This window comes from Dreissena polymorpha, chromosome 16 (genome assembly GCF_020536995.1).
Source record: "Dreissena polymorpha isolate Duluth1 chromosome 16, UMN_Dpol_1.0, whole genome shotgun sequence".
NCBI lineage: Eukaryota > Metazoa > Mollusca > Bivalvia > Myida > Dreissenidae > Dreissena > Dreissena polymorpha.
Window position 1 is genome coordinate 9,699,444 of NC_068370.1, and position 8,970 is coordinate 9,708,413.

The 8,970-nt window shown below is 37.3% G+C and overlaps 1 pseudogene; it reads right to left on the bottom strand.

Annotated features, from left to right (window-relative positions):
- Positions 1 to 3,788: 3,788 nt before the first annotated feature.
- LOC127862833 (uncharacterized) lies at positions 3,789 to 6,872 on the bottom strand (annotated as a pseudogene).
- Positions 6,873 to 8,970: the final 2,098 nt, after the last annotated feature.

Here is an 8,970-nt window from a genome sequence, read left to right on the forward strand (position 1 = left end):
TTTCGGAGTAATGCAGGAGCATGATGAGCAAACATTTATCCTCTCCCACCAACAGTGTTGTTTTATGAATGTTTGTTTTACAATATCAACATCTGCATACACTGGTGACAGAATAACATAGCATCCCCTTTTAGTCACAGCTGTGTTGATCAGAGCATTCATGCCGCATTGTTTTAGCCGTGTGGCAGGGATGATAGATGCAATGACACTCATACCATAAACAGTACCTATGCCGTAAATGTTGATAACGTTGTTGTCAACATTATCGGCGGCAAAGAGAACATACATCTCCAACAAATCTATATCACTACACAATCCGCTGCATTTTTCATAAATCTCATAACTTCTGTATATTAACAACAAAATCCAATTTCGTGAAGAGTATCTACAATATACTTTGAACAATACATATGATGGATTTGTACAGCAAATACCACGTGTAGTGGTACAATCACAGCTCATGGACGAACTGCTTGAATAATAGCATTACCAACTGCCGCGACCATGCGTCTTGTGTCTTTTCCACATAATAATGTCTCCAGTAGTGTCCGCAGAAACGTCGGAAGAAATTCTCACTACTTAGATACCGATTCGTCAGGGTAATAACCTCATACTTTATATCACGTTTAATTAATCTAGAAGCAGTTTAAATGATAGCGGGTGTCTTGGACTCTTCATCAAATTCTTCACACTTTTGCTTGTATTATGAACTCAATGTTTGCGATGTGTGCTGTCCCATCGTAACAATATCTTCCAAATCTTCTCCTTAGGAACAATGAACTGTGTCATTGAAACAGTTTTAAGATGCCTTGTCAAACTGTAATTGGTATAGGTTCTTAATCAGGATTGCAAAGGTGACTTCGCATTATTTCTCTCAAAGATGTATCAGTTATTTTCTCCTCGCTGTGTAATTCTAGGTGAGAGCACGTCTTCTAAAATGCTTCATACTTATCTACATCTTTAAGACAACCAGATATTCTGCGTTTGATATCGAGTATTTTTTCCAGTACATGAATGATAATAAATTCCGCCTGCTGCATGTGAGTCTCGTATTAAATCCGGCCCTTTACAGTAAGTTCTCAATCAAATGAACGGGATTTACAGACCTCTAAAACAGTCTCCACAAATTGGCTAGTACGTACCCAGCTAAAATGCCCTTTGTCCAATTTAACTTTACAACCACAGATTATGCAGTCTTTATGACTTTCGAAATCTCCACTTGATTACCATGTGGTTCTCTTTTGTACAGAACTACAATTTTGCTTTGCAACATTATTTTTATGTTTTTATTATTTGTGTACTGCTGACGACATTTTTTATGTACTTTACTACCAGCCTCATTTACAAGATCGTCTTGCCGTTTCACACTTGCTTCATATATTCCCTTCACTCTCTTCGACTAAATAGCAACCAAGTTATTCTTGGAATTCTCAATCTCCTTCATGCACATTGGACACATATCTTGCATGTCTGTGTAAGCACTCATTATTAAATCATTTCTGAAAAAAGAGGCAATAATTACTTGTTTACTGCTCTGATTTAAAATGCTGTAATCTACACACGATAGGCCCAATATACTGGAAATGTTGACAAAACCCTTAAAACATTTGTGATGCAGTGTTTAGCACACGCAGGACTGATGTTTATAATAAAAACTTTATATTTTTGATGTTTATGACGCCCAAGCTTCAATATCGGAATGGGTACTCTTAACCCGCTAGAACCCAAAGCATGGTGTAACAACAGAAAAATTCTTAAATATTGTAAAAACGGTTGTACTGGAGATAGGTATTTAAATCAAAACTTGTAAAACTGTTTATGATAAAAATACGAAAAAAGATTAACAAATTAATGTGTATGCTCTATTTTCCAAATACCCAGTCACTAAACTTTGCTTATCTTTACTGTTTATAACTTTAAATGAGGAAATTACATTAAGAAGATCATATTGTAATCCCTTGTATTAATGATTTTACAAAATCGAGCACTGCTGGGTAAACTGTCAAAAATAAGCATTCTGTTTTACAAAAGCGACTGCATTTAAAGTTAAATATACCTTCAGACGGATTGAAGTACCTCATATTTACAATTATAAAAATGACAATTGTAGGTAGTTTACTTACTCTAATTTGATTTCACTGTGTAGTTAATGTATGTTTAAATTGCGTCTACTATTTTCAATGCAATAAACAAATGGTGTACTTATCATCAAGGGAGATAACTTATAAAACGTTATGTATCAGGCACAGACAAATCTCAAACAAGGCACGTATGCTTAGACTCAAAAAGAGCAATGCAATAAGAATCTAACAATGCTTCCACAATATAGGCTGTCTGGGAAAGTGATTTTGTACCAGTGCAAAATTGGGAATTAAAGGGTTAATTTAAAATGCTTTCTCAATGAGGCGTATGAGTCTCTTCAGCCGAATAAAACCAGGTTATAGATCTAGACCCATGTATAGTCAAATTACACAGAAAAGTTTGTCGCATGGTAGAGCAATTTTGAATAACATATTGGGCATACCTTACGATGGATCACTTTCGTGTTTAATGATCTTAATGTGTTTCCTGTCCACCAAACAATGGCGGCAGATATAACAGTCATCACGTTTGAGTCAATAGTTATAAACCTGCGGTCACTGTGTTAGCGGCCATCTGGACGCCATGTTGGATTTCAGTGTTGCGTACTAGACTTACATAATAAACGATTATCTTAATGTGTTCTTTGCCTCCTCATCCCAAGTATAGACACCAAAATCATCCCATTTGAGTTGATAGTCTTATAGTTTTCATCAATAATATGTTTTGGCGGCCATCTTGGACGCCATCTTCAAAAACATAACTTTCTATGGGTCCAATTTTGGTAAACTGTTCATATGTTATAAAGGACCATCTACCCTACCAGGATCAGATAAAATATTTTTGTAGCAATTTTGGGTGGTTGATATGGTATTTTTATATGTATAGAGGGTGTAAGAAAACTTTGAGTGTCAGAAAACTTTGAGTGTCAGAAAACTTTAGAGTAATTATGGTATTTATTTAAGCTCGATTGCATAGAAAGCCTAAAGCTTATTGAACCGCTATCGAGTCCGTTTCCTGTGTAGAACCGGTACTTGGTATCTTAAGGAAGATCAATAGAACGCTCCCATGGTAGGGATTTAACCCGTGACCTACCGATCCCTAGATAGACATCATACCAACTACGCCATGGCAACCTTAACTTGGCCGTTTTATTTAGCAAAAAAACATTATCAGAAACATTTATGATACCGAAATATTTTTTTTTGGTAAATGAGCTAACATTTTTAACATTTTTAAGGACATCACCCACTGCCTACCGCAGGTTTTACCATAATACGCCGCGTTTTAAAAAGGGCATATGTAAATCTAACAATATAGTAAAGTCAATGTCAGGAAATAATCGTTTATAATTATGAAACATTTTGACAACACAGTTATTTTACTTCAGTTTATAACATTGTTTAAAGTGCCATATTTAAGTCAAACTGGTAATCTGGCATACCGGTCCATTTAATTAAAAATAATGCTACATGCATAACACGCTTTTGAAGCTGCCATGGATTTAAGCGTTTAATATTTATAAAAAAAACAACACATTCCTAGATTATGCATGTAAATGTAATTCATATATTTCGGACATAATAAGTGTAACCAGAGCTGACCATTCGGTAAATGGATGGCACCCTTTACCCACTCCAGTCTTGTCAATGTAATTCTCCAATATATAGCCAGTCTTTACTTACTGATTATACATGTTATAGATAAAGTTATTTCTCAGCTCGACGTACATTCCGTCTGCCTGGGGCGGATAAGGCTCGGGGGGTGGGCTTTCTTAAATAGTCTAGTGCACCCAGCGGAAGATAGTTCATATTGATCCATATGGCATCCCTCCAATATGGCGGGTCATGTTCAGTATTGTAACGATTATACAAGGGCGTCGTCTGACCGAGAGAGCGTAAACCAAAGTCGGTTCAGACAAGTTTTTCTTTGCGTATATTTCTTAAAATCTTAATTTTGGTGAGGTAGGTTCAACGATTATCAACAACACTGGAAACAATCTCACATAACCGAAAGCGTTCACAAATCCAAGCTCTGGTTCACTGTACACATCTAGTTTTTTCTCCAACTGCACCGGGGCATGATTCGGTTTAGAATGGGGTTTCTCCAGCTTCACTCTGTCAGTGTGGAGACCGTAGTCACAGTAATATTAGTTTTTCTTCTCTGGCAGTGCAATGCATCGAGCAAGCCGTTATCCGATACGGGAACGTTATTAATCCGAGAGGAGTGGTGTTGTACCAGTTAAATGAAGTTTTCAATCTGCTCATGATTTGCTTTAAGGCCTGCTCTTCTTTTGCACTTTGCAAAATGTACGGACCCAGTGTTTTCATCGGAATGATGAGAGTGGGTGGATTGGCGTTCTGGTATCTCTGAACTACGACTTCTGCTAGAACACGGTCCCTCGTTCCTGCTCCAATAATTTGCTCCCTCGGTATCAATCCTTCAGTGTTCATTAAGTACAGCCAGTGAGAAACGATGTCTTTCGAGATCTCGGGATCCCATTTTCTCATCAAAAGATTGTGAAATCCTTCGTCCCAAAGAAACCCTAGTGGGAAAAAGACCGTGATGGCACGCCAGTTTATATAGTGGCATTCCAGTATGGATCCGGTTCCTCGTTATAGAATGACTTAACTAAAGAACTGCAATAAAATTAGCCAATGCTTCCAAGCAAATTACTTAAAGCTGTTTTTGCAAAGTCGATTCGACCATCATAAAGCCATAAGTTATAAGGTCAGAAATTATGTTTTTCAATTATGACATCAACATAAATGAAGTATACTGACTTGACTCGAAAAGTTACCCATAAGACAGATGTTGGATAGCAGAATTATATTTTGCCTTACTGTATATACAACCAATATGGAATGTTGCAAATAACCTAGCACAAGTCCATATAAATAAATAAATAAATAAATAAATACTAATATCCTAGTTAGTCTACATACATTCAATCCTAGGATTATAATTAAGAAGGAGGCCAATATCATAGGGCCTCTGAACTCCGCGGTGGCCCAAAACCCCATAGATTTTCTCAGATATCTACTATGTTTGAAACACAAGAAGCACTGAAAGAATAAAGGTGGGCAACTATGGAGCAAATGTAAGTGTATAACCAATATGCACAGAAACAATTTGTTGAATTTATCAGTCAGCGCATCTAGAACGAGGAAGTTAAGACATGAGAAACATGAGTGATTGACAGTGCGCTCGAGTCAAGGTTGTGTTAGAGACATCAATGTAGACTGTCCATTACCCACCATTAGTGCCTCCAGGAATTTTCGCAAACAAGGTGGTCAGTTTCTAGTCTCCATCGTGTATTTTCTGATCTCCAAATGTCTACATATGTGCCTATATACACAACACACGTTAAGGGACTTTGCAGAATGCTGTCGTTGGAAAGCCATGACACGCGTTTTTTCGTTTTCGTCTGCCTTTAATGACACATTGACCGTTGTTTTATAACAACTCTGTTAACAGTGGGCTGTGGGCACACTGGACTGTTTTCAACTTTGCCGCTAACATATTTATTTGATCAGTACACTCCCTGACACAAAAAAAAACCACATACATTATTGTGCCAGAGTTAACAAGTACAAAATATGATCTGGAAGATGTTACTAATGGAGACACCCATACTCCACAATCATCAGAAAATTTACCGTGTTTCTTTTTTAATCGATTATATAGATTTTTTTTCAATTTTAAAGTAGACATTTTCTTTAAGCCAGCGGGAATGCACTTAGCAACCGAAGTTTTTCTATCAGCAAATTGATAACAGATTCAGTGTCCAAAAACGCCGCATTTAAATGTCCACTAATTGATTCATCATACGTACATTAGTGTGCTCACCATCATCATCATCACCATCATCATCAGCACCAGCATTATCCTAAGCAGCAGCAGCCGCAGCAGCAGAGGCATCATCACCATGATCATCATCATTATCATCATCATCATTATCATCCGAATTTTTATTTACAACAGATGAGTCAATCACATCATCATCGTTTTTAGTAGCAGCAGCATCATCATCACTATTTCGTTCGTCATCATCATTTCCATATGTCGGTGCGCAAAGCGCAACATCCCGTTTTGCGTGTATGCCGACGTTTTCATCCTCCTCCTCATCATCATCATCATCATAATCATCATCATCATCAACATCATCACCATCACCATCATCATTTTCATCAATGTCAAGTGTTTCTTCATCGATGTTTTGAAATGTATGTACATCAGTGTCACTTTCATCATCGTAATCATAATAATAAGAATAATCATCATCATCAACAACAACATTGTTATTTACAACAGAAGAATCAACATCAGAAAACAAATGCTCATCATTAGCAGCAGCAGCATCATCACCATGTTTTGTCATCATCATTTGCACATGTTGGTGCGCAAAGCGCCACAACCTGATTTGGGTGTTGGCCGACGTTTTCATCTGATTTTGCGTCATTTTGATGGCATTCGGTTTCAATTTCATCATCCTTATCAATGTCAAGCGTACTATACTTGCTTTTTGTACAGATCTGTGGCGCTACAGCCGGTGTTAAACTACGGTTATGATTGAATTCTGCCATTGACTGGACCTCCTCAGTCTTTACATTGTCTACCATCGGCACGATATGCTTGGGGTCCCATGTTGATGTTTGTGGCTTTGTTGGGAGCGCCATACTTGCCCATATCGATGTGATGGTACCGCTCTCTGGGTCCGCCAGTTGTGGTCTTAGGATCGTATTTGTCACTTCCCAACTGTAGGTGTTGCTACCGTTCGCCAAAGGAATCATTACTTTGATGGGAAGATTCAGCAGTCTTGAAAGTGCTTTGAACATGTGCGTAAATGTGAAGGACCCAGGCTTGGCAAAGCATTGTCGTATGAAGGGCGTATTATGGTGAGGCGCTTAAATTGTGATTGGCGCATGGTGTCAGATTTGTTCAGAACCTTTTCAATTCAGCAACGATATCTGAATTCTGTTGAGCGAGATTCATCATCGGCTAGAAGCGTCGATACTGAATTGAACAGACAATCCCCGTCTAGAGAACTGTGGAATGCTGTTTTGTCAGTACAGTGAAAATGAACAGCAAGTGTGTCGCCGACAACATCCCGCTTGTGATGTTGGATAACGTTTTGAAGAGTAGTTTGGATTTTGAAATCTTTAACGTACAATCTTTCGCGCTCAACATACTTTGTCAATTTTGGCCACTCTTGTTTGCGCGGCTTGACGCAGACATTCTTAACCCATCCATTAGTCGAACGTTCCATCGTCGTTAGTGCAATAACGGACACATATGTAGCAAAGCGGAAGAGAGCTCCAGTGTTTTTTAGTGGCAGAGTAAATTAGCTTACACGGAAAATATGTCAATGAGTGGCAGGTCTGAAAAGACCGAAACTGATGTAAATTATTATATTTCAATCATTATTTAATTAAGCCATTGTATTAATTTGTTTTTAGCAAATCATAATTCCTTACATACATGGTTATTTATTTATTTCAATTAAACTTTGTTACTTTGGAACATTTATAAAACAAAATAAAAACGCAGAATAAATTTAAATTGCACGTATGAATGTAAATTAACTTTTATTTTATTGACACGCAAACTGTTTATTGTAATATCTATACTGCATATATAAATAGAACTACACTTTTCAATTTTTACCATGTGATATTTTGAACTATAGAAAAATGCATATATGATACAGTCTTTGTTTCTTGCGTTTTCAGTGTCTTTAATGTTTTATAATATTTCTTATCTACCAATGACTATAGTCTGTGTACTGTTAACTTGCGCAGCACCATGCATTGTTTCACCGTAACAATAGAGTTTAAGATAATTTCACACCCTGCCATAAACCTGTTATTAATAATCCCGATTGAGGTTTTATTCTGGCGCTCAATAATAAGTACGCGAACGGATATCGTAATTATTTTAAGTTTTCAGACACTGGCGAATAATAAGAAATTTCGTGTCTGAACATTACGATGTTAAAATATACTCCCATACAGTATCCAAAAATTTAGAGACACTGACAACAAACCTAATGCACTGGATTTTCCCATACTCCTTTGCATTACGTCATTTAGTAATAATAGCTTGTAGGCGACATTGTGAAGTATTAATTACTTAAGGATATGTTCGCAATGAATTCAAAATGACATTGTTTAACCGACAGAAATTCCAAAGTTGTACTTTGAAAAGTACAATGATTATCATTTATTTAAACTGTAGTAAGAATATTTAATGTGCACCCCAACAAAATGTGGAGATTTTGATTTCATTGTCTTTAAAACATAAGAATTTAGCACATTTAAATGTGTGCCAGTTTGTCACACTTCTAAGGAAGAACATGTAGCTGTCCATCGCCCCGATTTTCCGTCTCTCGAAGTGTCTGTCTGTCTGTCTGTCTGTCTGTCTGTCTGTCTGTCTGTCTGTCTGTCTGTCTGTCTGTCTGTCTGTCTGTCTGTCTGTCTGTCTGTCTGTCTGTCTGTCTGTCTGTCTGTCTGTCTGTCTGTCTGTCTGTCTGTCTGTCTGTCTGTCTGTCTGTCTGTCTGTCTGTCTGTCTGTCTGTCTGTCTGTCTGTCGATCTGTCTTTTTGCATTTTGGTCTGTTAAGCAGTATCTCTGTCTGTCTTGTCTATCGGTTTGTCAGTTTTTCGGGTTAATCTTTCTGTCTCCGGGTTTTCTGTCAATCGATTTTTCTGTCTATAATCAGTATGTATGTAAACCGTCTCTCGGTCATTCTGTCTGTCTGGCGGATTGACTTGTCTTCTCTGGGTCTTTCTGTCTGTTTATCTATGGTAAACATTCTATTATCGCCAACGTGTATTTATCGATGTAAATAAATGAAGACTGATTTACCCCACCCGCTAATGTTGATCTTGTA